Source organism: Gymnogyps californianus, chromosome 1, assembly GCF_018139145.2.
Source record: "Gymnogyps californianus isolate 813 chromosome 1, ASM1813914v2, whole genome shotgun sequence".
Classification (NCBI taxonomy): domain Eukaryota; kingdom Metazoa; phylum Chordata; class Aves; order Accipitriformes; family Cathartidae; genus Gymnogyps; species Gymnogyps californianus.
In genome coordinates this window covers 13,703,307-13,716,671 of record NC_059471.1, presented here as the reverse complement: position 1 = coordinate 13,716,671, position 13,365 = coordinate 13,703,307, and positions in this window count along the sequence as shown.

Here is a 13,365-nt window from a genome sequence, read left to right as displayed (position 1 = left end):
AAAAACAGGGGGACAAATTGTAGCGAGGGGGGGAAGGAAGAAAGAAAGTGCTGAGATGATAGACAACCTACTTAATCAAGGACTAGAGCAAGGTGCTAAAAGCCATTTGCTTCTTGCACACATTGCAGTAAGGATTGCATAAAGGCATACAAAGCCTGTAGACAGATGGACTGAAGTAACTGTGGTCAATACTAAACTTTTCATAGCATCACAAAGCATTAGACTTCATCACCATTATGTTCATCTCTAAATGGAAAGTTGTGTTGCTTTAAAGCTGCACAATTGCCCCAATCCCTATTGTACAGATACTTACTGGTATAAGGAGGCTAACAGAAATATACCTACAGGAAAATTCTGTAAAAAACGCTCTTCTGTCAAATACATATAAGTGCATGTTAAGGATTTTACCATTAGGAAGAGGGCCAAAGGGTGGGAATTGGTCTGGCTGGGACAAGATTGTGGAGAGCATATGTTAATGGGCTTTTTGTGTAGAGATGTTGGGGGAACTTAAGGGCAGATGGAGGCCTGGAATGAGGGGCCAGGGACATAAAGAAATAAAGGAAATGTAACGTGAACGTAAGGGACATTAGAGTGCAGAAGTGGAGGGGTACAATGAATGGATAAGGAACGCTGGTAGAATGAATATAGTTATAGGAAGAAGGATTTAATGGAGCTGTATAGCACATCCTCCACTCAATAACATTCAGTAACTCCAAGTCGTCCACCATGACTTTGTGTGGCTTACAGTTTAACTATTTCACGGATGAAGAGGACAGCCAGTATCAATCCTTGCAGGGTTTATTAGCTGATGTGTGAATAATGTGTGATGCCAGATGAACACAGTCATGCTGCTTTCCAAGGCCAAATGTTAATCTAGAGAGCATAGGTTTGCGTGGAACCAATTTGTTTTTTTGTTTTGCTGATGCTTGATGGCAGTGATATACTCACACGCTTGAATATCTTCTCATACTCCATTATGAACATTTTTTCTTTCATAGGGCTATCTCAGACTCCCTTTGCCCAAATAATGGAGCACAGATTATCTAGTATACCCTACTGTATTTTTCTTACTGCTAGGTAGCCAGCTTGGAAAAAACTTCCCTCAAAAATCCTAAAATTGGCCAACACTAATAGACAGCTGTGTTTCACAGTATAGGCAAACTCTCTTTCAGTTTTAAATATGAGCTGCTTAAATAAGAGGAATTTAGCTGTAATTTACACCCACAGCATGACACAACCTTTTAAAATCTTTATTGTTGTCTTCCGCCAATGCCACAACTGGCATTACTTGTAAACAAGACTTTTCCAAATTGAGGGAAGAAGCATTAAAAATAGCCATTTTGCCAGTTCAGGCATGTCCCCTCTCAAGACCTCACCAATAGACATCTCCCTGTTTTACTTGCATACAGTTAACATGGCTACAGTACAAAGGCCAAAATACTCTTGCCTTACTCTTGGCAGTAATCCTTTTTAAACTGATATGAGTAAGCTGGGACCTTAGGCTGCAGCCATATGAGTCTTATCACTAACTGAGACATACTAACTACCTAGGCAGTAAACACAAATGAGCAGAAAGTTCAAGCTTAATCTTATTCAAAGCAAATTATTAGTTCCACATTTTCTGTGAAATTCTGTTGAGGACAGTGAAGTACTGTCACAGATAAGTAACATGTAGTGATGCTAGTTTGTTCTGAGTCAACTTAAAGGAATGCTGTCAATTTAAAAGTCTTCTGTGTGATTTTTTAAAGTCTTCAATTGTTACATGCAACTTCTTATATTACTAGTACTGCATGAGATTGGAAAGGGAAAAATTCCCTGTTCAGTTTTGCTGCAGACTGTACAAACTTCTTTTATTCTATAGTTATTGTCAGTGCTGCCTTCTGTCTGTGGTTTTCTCTATTGTTTGTGTGTCTCTTTAAAAAGACAGAGAAACACATGAAAATGAAACACCAAAAACTGTATGAGCTATCTGTCTGCTTATGGTTCCTGCCTGTATTAGAGTTTGCATCTGATAGGAGTCAACCTGAGGTCTGGCATAATTTCCATGGACTGTTTCTGTATTTTATATTACATTACTGGGTAAAAAAAGAGCTGATGTTAAGACCAATGTTTTGGTCTGCTGTCTGCTAGCTGGCTGCCTTAACCACTTAGCTAGAGAGTCAAGTTTCCAGCTGTTTGTCCTCCTTTTGTCCTCCAGGCTCTTCTGTTGCCTCTCATACAGAGGTTCACATTGAAGAAAAGATGAAGCAGGTGCCTAAGCCTAGGAGCAGTAAGCTTCCAGAAGCTATTTTACCATTCAGGTTAAGAAAAGCCTGAAGTCTCAAGTCTCCTACTTTGTAGTTTAGAGATTTTATCTTTGGACTTTAAGCAAAAAGTAAACAGTGGTATCAATGCTGCCTCCTTTTCTGGTACTTCTAAATAAAAATGATGGTGATACTGTATCAGACAGTGAAATTAATTATGCCAGTATGAGATAGGCATGTAAAACCTACCAAAGACCTTTACATAAAGGCCTTGTAACAAATACTGTATCCATCAAGGGATTTAAGATCTGAGATATTTGTGAATGAGCTTTGAAGCAAGTACGTGCAGAATAGTTAACTTGATAGATTCTTGGATATCTACAGTAGCAGAACTTTAAGTAACTAAGCAAATGCTATAGCAGAAATGGATAAGCTGCAGAGTCATAGAATCATAGAATGGTTAGGGTTGGAAGGGACCTTAAAGATCATCTAGTTCCAGCCCCCCTGCCATGGGCAGGGACACCTTCCACTAGACCAGGTTGCTCAAAGCCCCATCCAACCTGGCCTTGAACGCTTCCAGGGATGGGGCATCCACAACCTCTCTGGGCAACCTGTTCCAGTGCCTCACCACCCTCACAGTCAAGAACTTCTTCCTTACATCTCATCTAAATCTACCTTCCTTCAGTTTAAAGCCTCTACCTCTTGTCTTATCACTACATGCTCTTGTAAGAAGTCCCTTTCCAGCTTTCTTGTAGGCCCCCTTTAGATACTGGAAGGCTGCTATAAGGTCTCCCCGGAGCCTTCTCTTCTCCAGGCTGAACAACCCCAATTCTCTCAGCCTGTCTTCATAGGGGAGGTGCTCCAGCCCTCTGATCATCTTTGTGGCCCTCCTCTGGACTCACTCCAACAGGTCCATGTCCTTCTTATGTTGGGGGCCCAGCATAAGTCTCAGATAGTTACACAAACCTTCTGTGGATTTTTTATCTTGGACTCATACTGACAAAATCTTAAATAAATATCCATTGCAATTCATATTTTTTATAACTCCCAGCCTTAAACTCTATGTGTGTATTGAAAACTTAGTCATTGTGAGCTTTTCAATTAGCTTTGTCTGGGTAGGTATACTCCTGGACTAAATTTATATCTATCTACATTACTGTGTTTGGACTGCTTTCATTCATTCTTTGTGGTCAAGTGTTCTAGCACTATAGGAAAATATATATCTGTGTAGATGTCACAGGCCATCTAAGCTGCACATTGGTCTCAAGATTTTAAGAAATAATTTGGACTTAATTACACCTGATTTGATTATCCAAGACTTAATACATAAACTACATTGTGCAATTGTTCTGATGGATAAGAAAGAAGAACAGATAAGATCTTTCTGTGAAGGTAAAAAAAAAAATCCTTTCTGGATCCAATACCAAGATGGTTCTGCAATCTTCTCACAGCCATTAACACGTTCACATTAAAAGATGTGAGTCCAGGCTATTTGTACGGTCAAAGCTCAGAAAACTGTTTTGGTCAACTGTTGGGGTAGTCCATTGCAGCTGGGAGTTAATATCTTCAACGAATAAGACAATCTGCCATGCGCAGCTAGACCAGAGTTTTGGAACAGAAACAGAACTTCCTGTAGAATCAGGAATTACGGGCAGAGCAACAGGGGACTGTCAGCTTCTGATTCACTGATGGCCAGCTTCTCCTTACAGACTTTTGGTTCATATATTATAGACAAATAATATTTTGAAGCATTTGAATGTACGCATACAAGTAAAATCCCTTGTCAGACATGTGGGATATAAATAAAGGCAACCTCAGTAGTTCGGTTCATATGTCAAATCATACTTGTTAGCATCTTATCCTAAAATGTCATGAGGAGCTGTATGATGGGAATTTCAGTTAGAAAAAGTGTTAAGGTGAACCTCTCTACACATTACCATTAAACAATGGTGACACAACTGGAGTACAAAGTTCCTGAATAGAAAAAATGAGATCTCCAGGGTGACACAACAATAAAAAAAGGTGGGTGAGCAAATCTCCCCACTGTATTCACCTACATCCCTAGGAGAAGTCTTTTTTATTCCTTCCTCGCTAGGACCTTAGTGCACATCTGTCCCCTGGTCTTCTCCAGGGTTACCCTGTGGCTGCCTATGCAGTCTCTCTGTGCTCGCTCTGCATCTTCACTGTGTTCTTTTCTTCTTCCTGCACGTCTTACCTTGCACTTGAGAAGTCCCCCAAGCGACTTATGAATTTCTAAATGCTTTCAGGGAAGGAGCAATCCCTGCCTGCTTCAGTTGGGTTTCATTTGACCCTGATAGCAGGCTGCCTTCCTCTCCACAGCCCACCTTCTCTTAACAGAACAAAATAGAGCATACATTAGCACATACTAGACAGCGAATAAACAAATCACTCAATGTAAACTGCTACAGTGGTTGGTCTTCACTGGTCAGTGTTTATTTTCCCACTCAAAGAACAAGAATATGCCCTCTGCAAATAAGCCGCTGGCAGTAAGGGAACTCTCTTTCTTGCTACCTTAGAACTTGGAGACCTTCGAAGGCTGAACTGCTGATCTCTAGTCTATTAAAAAGGGGATCCTTGTCCTCACAAATCCATAACTTCCCCAGCACTGTAGAGGACCGTTGCTTTTGCAAAAGTTTTGTACTTTTTTTTTGTACAGATTTTTTGCAAAAAAGACATTTTGGACTAAGTGTCACTAATTTTCCTCCCTCCCTCTCCTTTGTCTTTAGAGTCTCTCTGCTGACCCTTGACATTTACACATCCAAATAATGAATTTTCTCCTTTTTTTCTAAGACTGTGATGATTTTCTTACTTTTCAAATTACAAAATTTAGGAACAGATAATATCTTATTTGAATTTCTCTGCCTTTATCCATTTGCAGTACAAGGTTATTTAAGTGTATGTCTTTCACTGTATTACTTAATGCCAGAGCCATTATTATTTCCTTCCCTATCAGTTGATGCACATATTCAGCTAAAAATCAATTGTGTGCCACATCCGCAAACATACCCTCAGTCTTATTTCCTCTCCTTTATATTTTCCACTCTTTGCTTAGATAGTTAAACTTCCATTAATACCACTCAGGACATTTCAACGTTTTTTCTAAAAGTTCCATCATTTTACAGTGTCTTAAGTGCAGCTCCAAGTGCTTTTTCTTTGAAAGTTATTTTAAAAGTTGATAGTTTTTGAATAAATGATAAGTGCTAGCAGATTCGGAATCCACATATCTATGCCTATTCATGTATGAGAAGCCAACACTTGTCACAGGGAGTATTAAAATACAATGCTGAATCTAAATGTCATTAAAGTTTGGTAAGAATGAGATCTGGGTTTTGTAAGCAGCTATAATTTGTTAAACCAAAGACAGATATTAACATCTGGTCTGTTCCTGGTGATGGAATGGTATTTATTGAATAATAGATAGTAGAACTACAGCTGAATTCCTGCTCCTTGCAGTGAATATATATTACAGATGCAGCTACAATGGAAGGCAAACACATTCAGCTAATTGCTCATGTGTCATAAATGCAAGAAGACAGGTAAAACTAGAGTCTATAAACATTTTTGGTGACAACTGACAAGATTTAAGCCTTCTGTTAGGTTGGGGTTTTTTTTGTTAAATACTTTTTTCTTGTGGTTCATCTTCAAAAATATGTTTCCTTCTTACCCTTTAATGTGAATATCCCAGGTTTAGTTGTCAAAGTAAATTTCATTTAAGCCCATATTTTTACATTTTTCTTTCTGTGAATTACTCATTTATTTATATAGGGTTTTTGCTGAATAGCATGTTTATATATAGGCACTTTATTATTCCTGCAGTAGAACTTACCTGTCCTTAAACAGCTGCTCATATATCCCAAATTTAGCTGTGTTATATAGCTCATCTCCATTTCAAGTGTGTACTCTTTATCTCCTCTCCCCAGGAAAGTACTTTAAATTTTTATATGCTTACCTTTTTCCTTTTTCTGATGCAAGACATTCATATGCTTTTCCCCTTAAATTTAAATTTAAACTTCTCTTTACTGCTTCTGTTTGTCTTAATAATCATAATTGACTCATATTTGGTTCTCATGTACCCTAAAGTGCTTTTGTCTTGCCTGGCATGTGGCAATGCAAACAACTGAGTTTCTCTTACTGTATCTGGTTTTGAAGGCAATAAATAGAATACACAGAATAATTTCTTTAAGTAAAGCTTCCTGTCACTTTTTTTTTGTTGTTGTGGGTTTTTTTTCATCTAAGTATGATATAACCTTTATTCTCTGTGTTGAGTTCAAAACTTAAAAGTTTCCTGATAAATTCAGTAGCAGCATAATTAATTACCTTCCTTTGTTTCCTTGCTTTATTGAATCCATAAAGGTGGTAGCAATCATAAGTTCTGGTAGGGCAAACACCTTACCAATACTTATATATTTATGTGACAACGTCCTAATTTATGTGAATTAATTATTTAGAAATTGTTATTTAAAATGTAGATCTGATTCCATACACTATCAAAGTCCATTTTCCATCTTTTGACATGTTTTCTGTGCAGTTAGTCCCCTGAAGGTGAAAAGCAGTCCTTGGTACAGCTCTGATATCAATTAAAATAACCTGTTCTTTCTCCAGTGAATAGACCTGCTGTTGTCACTGAAAGTACTGCATGAATTTTCTTTGGATAATCTTTCAAAAATGTGCATCATTCCTTTTACTTCTGTTGCATCCTTCTAGAGGTAGTTCAATTAGGGAGGCAGAACTGTAATTGTCTCCTATTAATGATTATAGAGTCCAAGGGAACTGTATTTCTAACTTAAGGATCTCTGTCAATAGCTTAAAGCTGATAGCTGAGCGGGATGAATCTCAATCCAAAGTCCAAACCCAGATATTGCTCACAAATTCAGACAGTGCTTACAGCTTAAGTCTCTGCTGAAGAGCAGAAGTCTTTGGATGTATTCATGCGGAGGAAAGAAATAAGGAATATGAAAACTCAGGCTTTCCTCCGTCCTCCACCCAGTAAATCCATACCCTCATAACCTATTATTGTCTGTTATTTGTTCATAGTTTAACTAACTGCCAAACTAGCCATAAACTATACTGAGAGAAAGCCTGTGAATTTTCAGCTCAAGTGGTTAACACTAAACACATCAGAGAAATCTAAGCACTGCATATCTGGCACTGTATTAAGGTGCTTAATATCTGACTAAACTGTGGGAAAACATTTCCAACTAGCATTTAGTTTCAGAAACTTCTGCTTTTATTTCAGAGCTGAAGAAGACCACCTATGCCTGAAGTTCTATTTAATTGTTTCGAACTAGACTGGCTGATATCATAAAAATATTACCTCCTTCTGCAAACATTGTTCTATGTATGTGCTGAGACCACCATGGTTACAGCAAAGCACTGCTGAAGTGTGTATTGGGTTTGCATGGCAAGGTTTTGGTAGTGGGGGGGCTACAGGGGTGGCTTCTGTGAGAAGCTGCCAGAAGCTTCCCCTATGTCCGATAGAGCCAGTGTCAGCCGGCTCCAAGAAGGACCCGCCGCTGGCCAAGGCCGAGCCCATCAGCAGTGGTGGTAGCACCTCTAGGATAACATATTTAAGACGGGGAAAAAAACCCTGTGCAACACCAGCAGCAGTCAGAAGAGAGGAGTGAGAATATGTGAGAGGAACAACTCTGCAGACACCAAGGTCAGGGAAGAAGGAGGGGGAGGAGGTGCTCCAGGCCCCAGAGCAGAGATTCCCCTGCAGCCCGTGGTGAAGACCATGGTGAGGCAGGCTGTCCCCCTGCAGCCCATGGAGGTCCACGGTGGAGCAGATATCCGCCTGCAGCCCATGGAGGACCCCATGTGAGAGCAGGTGGATGCCCAAAGGACGCTGTGACCCCATGGGAAGCCCACGCTGGAGCAGGCTCCTGGCAGGACATGTGGCCCTATGGAGAGACGACCCCACGCTGGAGCAGGGGAAGAGTGTGAGGAGTCCTTCCCCTGAGGAGGAAGGAGCAGCAGAAACAACGCGTGATGAACTGACCACAACCCCCATTCCCCGTCCACCTGAGCCACTGGGGGGGGAGGAGGTAGAGAAACCAGGAGTGAAGTTGAGCCCCGGAAGAAGGGAAGGGTGGGGGGACAGTGTTTTAAGATTTGGGGTCTATTTCTCATTACCCTACTCTGATTTCATTGGTAATAAATTAAATTAATTTTTCCCCAAGTCGAGCCTGTTTTGCCCATAATGGTAATTGCTGAGTGATCTTCCTGTCCTTATCTCGACCCACGAGCCTTTTGTTATATTTTCTCTCCCCTGTCCAGTTGAGGAGGGGAGTGACAGAGCAGCTTGGTGGGCACCTGGCGTCCAGCCAGCATCAACCCACCACAAAGTGCTATATCAACATTACTTTGATTTCCTTTGCTTTTTTGCCTTCAACATGTACAAGATCAAGTTAAGAGCAAGGGACAAGTTCATGTTTGGTATGTCTTTTGACTTTCTTTCTGATTGCCTGGTTTTCTTCTGTGAAGCAAGAAACAACCATTGTATTAGAATTGTGTTAGGTAAAGTGATCATTGATTAATTTATCAGCAAGTATATATGCCAATATTTCCAAGCAACACTGCTTTTCCTAGTTTTACAGTATCAATATTTTTACATATGAGAAAACATTTTTGGCTGTATTAGCCAAAAAAGTCAATATTGAGTCCTAAAGGAATATATTCTGCACAGTGGCATCTGCCTATCCTCCTTTGAATATATCAGGAATACCCCAGTTTATACAGGGGCAAAAGTCTACAATCAATGTATTATTTTACTCAAATGAAAAGAGGTTGGTTTTTTTTCCTTAAATTGCATTGTTTATTATCTTTATTATTACTGATTTTGTTATTTTTAAATTCTTTTCTGAAATTGTAAAAAAAATCAATTGAACAAACACTATGATTTTGCTTAGTGTTAGATATGTTCAGTTTTCACTTAGAACATATAGATATCTTTCAGTTCCTCTAGGAAACAGAAAAGAAGCAGTTTACAGCTGCAGTCAAAGCAAACATCATCTACAATTTTTTTATTTCTGTGACTTGCCAAACAAGCACAATAAAAGATTTAATAATTTAACATTCAACAAAATTCTTGTCTCTTTGCCTAAGTATGGCTGGGTTCTCTCTCTCTCTCTCACGTTCTTAACTTTATGAAGCTCAACCAGTTCCAGGGACAGTTATTCCTCAGTTACTGTGTTCTGAGTAAGAAGAATCCTGTGCAACCTCAGCAAATAGTGTCTGTCAGCCATTTACATTTCTGGAAATAGCCACAGTTTCTTTGATGGTAGGTAAAGCAAAGATTCCTTTAAAAACCACAGGATTCTAGATGCAGTCAGTGCATCAGTGGAGATTAGGAAGACATGTATATTTGGGAAATCAAATTGAAAAACCCCATAAGTGGTATTACTTAAAAAAAGTACTTATTTCTCTTACTCCTCTATCCCCAAAGACTTTCATTCTTCTCTTCTGAAGTCCAGAACAACCAGGCTACAAGACAAATAAATTTTGTGCTGAAAGGATTGCTGTTGAATGCATCTTTAACAAATTCCCTTCATTTTAATAATTTTGCAACATTGGTAGTTATTACATAGTAAAATTATGAGTCTGGAAAAAATGCCAAGCAAGGCTTCTGGTTTTTTGTTTGTAATAGCTTTTTAATTACTAGAGACTGGAGTTTTCCCAGTAGTCCAGAAAAAATCAGTTAAAACTAATAAAAAAGAGAGGAGGAGGGATTGAGCCTGTGTTTGAAGAACAAAGTATCCTTGTAGCTTCCTAAAATTCTGAATTTGAAATACTATTAGAGGGAGACTCGTCTGACTGACTACTTTTACATACTGCCAAGGCTGGAACTTTTCCTCGAAGTGTCGTTAATGCAACATTTTATTCTGTTCAGAAAATTTAAAAAATAAAATAAAATAAAATTTCACTTCGAAAAATGTTACCAAATGTTACCAACATATTTTTAAGCAGTGAGATGTTCATTAAAAAAATAGAAATGTCTGCATAAAAAAGTGTTTTGCAGAGAGTAAAACTGATTATAGACATTGAGATAGGAAATGGGGGATCATTCATTATTACTTTGTAGGGAGAATTTCCGTCCAGTCAGCAAAAATTTCTTTTAGAAATATTCTTTTCTAAACAGAAAACCTCCTTTTTCAATTTTTTAAAAAAATGCTATTACATTAGTTTCCTTATGTAATAGACACATTACACTAGAAGCATAAAATTACATTATTTTCTTTGGAGTAAAATATTCCCTTTTTCTGAAAAGTATATTTATTTGTTGTCATTCAATAAGCTATTTTCAGCCTAGTGATCCTTCAGAAGTAAGAAGAAAATGCAAGGTACCCCAAATTAAGCATAATGTATGTCTTAAAAATGTAAAAGGCATAAGGTAATGGTTTTAAACTAAAAGAGGGTAGATTCAAACTAGATATAATGAAGAAAACTGTATTATTATCTCCTTGAATGAGACATAAAATAATATGGTCAGACTCACTCAAGTACATAAGCAGATTTCATTTCTTTGTTGGACATCAGCAATGTAGATGTCTCCATTTGTCAAGATGAATCCTACATTATGTTATTAATAAAAAGACTTACTGGACAGGTTATTAACTATGCTATGATTTTGAAATTATCATAGAGGTAAGTGGTGGAAAGGTTGAGTTTAGACAAACCTCTGTCATGGATCTATTTCCACTCTGGTAAACATTTCTTCCCCATTCCATAACACTTCAGGGCAAGAAGAGACCGTATATTGCCTGTTAGAGGCAAGAATAACATTTGAAAGAAAGTCCTGGCTTTATTTCTTCATATTTGCATGACGCGTGACTGACAGAAAAAACATAGTTTTGACTGTGCCTATCAGCCAAAGCGTCCACTTCTTTAAATGAAAGGAGAACCTTTCAGTTACCTGGTATTTCTAACTGAGATATTGTGCAAGGCACTGAAATACATAGTTGGTAAGGAAACAGACAGTGCCCTTCTGATGCAAGGAATTGCAAAATAGATGGTCTAGTCCTCGACACAGTACAGTTATTTTGTCATGCCTTACTAGTGGATAGCGCTTGTGTGAAATAAATACAAGCAAGATCACTCCTGTGTATCTCTCTGATGTCATAAGCTCCAGTAACACCACACACACTCCTTACTGTTAATGGTGGCACTTCTGAAAGAAAGTGTGTGGATAACATCATGAGGATTTCTTACTAAAGCTCAATTCCTTGCAAGCCTTTGCTGTAGTCTGGGGACAGCAGTGATGGATGCAGTTTAGAACAGGTCTCTGTTTGCTCTAATACTGAATATGAAAACAGTACTGTACAAGACCAGCTCAGAGTGAGTTCAAAGATAACTTTACTCACTGGATACTCACTCAGCACTACATTAAAGTCACAAACTGGGCTGTGGCACATGTTATGTACCAAATTTGCCAGTTGTGCAGTTTGGATTTACACAGGCTCCTCGCGCCCCGTTTTTGGAATGGCTAAAACAAGAGCTGGAGAAAGCACTGGCTTACAAACCTATGACATAATAATTTTAGAATAACCGTAGTTCCTAAAATGAGACTTAGTAACTGGATAACAAGCATATATGCTGTATTTTTGAGAATAGACAGGATCATAATTCACAGGTTTATCAGCCAAGTCACCAATTATTATATTAAAACATATCTATTATTTAGAAGTTCCTTGTTCTTTCTTTGCTAATATTTGAATCGGTGGGAAATGTTATTATGTATATGCATAGAACAGGAACAGCTGAACTTGGTAATGCCAAACCTGAGTGCTGTTCGCAGTGTACACCTAAGTGGAAAATACGCAACACCTGAGCACACGAGTTCACCTTCACTTCCCGTACTCTATCACACTCTGTAATATCTCTATTTTTTGTTTGCACCTGTCAGATTGCTGCTGACACCTCTGAAAAAAAAGTCACATTATTAAATTTCAAACAGGTATATGATTTTGAATCAGAGATTTTTTAATACAGTTAAATGAATTTCATTACTACTAAAGCCTGCTACTAGCTTAGATCAGTGTTGCCTCATTCTGGGTAAATCAGGGTTCATACTACAGATCTAACTATAGCTATAAAAACAAAAGCAACAACTGTTCTCTGTGATTTCACTCAGGACCAGTTCCCAGGAGTGACTGGTGTGGATTAATACAAAAAATACCCATCCTCTATCAGAGGCATTTACACACAACCTTTTGGTCACAAATAATTAACTTTCTGAAGTAAGCTTAAGGTATAGTTCTGTTATCTAGACTGCAACACATCTTTTATACTTAACCTTGATCATTAAAGCTGGCAGATTTCACTGTATGGAGCCACAGGGTGGCTTTTTTGCAGTATGAATTTGGCAGAAGATGTTACACCATATCAACTCAACATATTGAGAGGAACTCACATCTTGTATCTCATAGCGCCAAATTTAGAATTTAAAGGCTCACTTTAGTAAAGACTTTATGGAGAAAAACACACTAAAAAGGAAAAAGGAGGCAATTTTCATATTATGATGTATCATTTCTGTAATACTTTAAACCAAGTAGATTTTACTTTTCTAAAAAAATACAGAGCCACGACACTAGTTCCTTTTATGTAACTCCTCAGTGGATGAAACTTGCTTTAACAATATATGCATTAGGACTTATTAAAACATCCAGGTAACAAAACCACACCATTGTTTAAAGTTCCTAGATCATAAAAGCTTGTGTGACACCTTTAGAGCAAAATTCAATTTAGATAATAAAATGCTGCCAATCTAAAATTCTCTTTGCTATCTTAGTCAGCTAAGCTAAGTTTTCATATTATGAAAACTGCTCTCTACTGTTGCTCTGTGAAATAGCTGCTCAGTGAAAACAACAACAAGAAGATAAGACCCTATATGTAACTTTATTGTGTTTAATGCAGGCTGCTACTAAATGTAGAGGTGTTGTATAAATATAATGTATATATCTATGTATACATTTGTGTGTATAAATATGAATATATATTCATAGCTGCCATTAGTGATAAAATTTTTAAGATCAATATTTTAATTAATGTTGATTTTGTCAAAAAATAAAAGATTTTTTTTCTATATTATTTCAGTTCAAGGAAT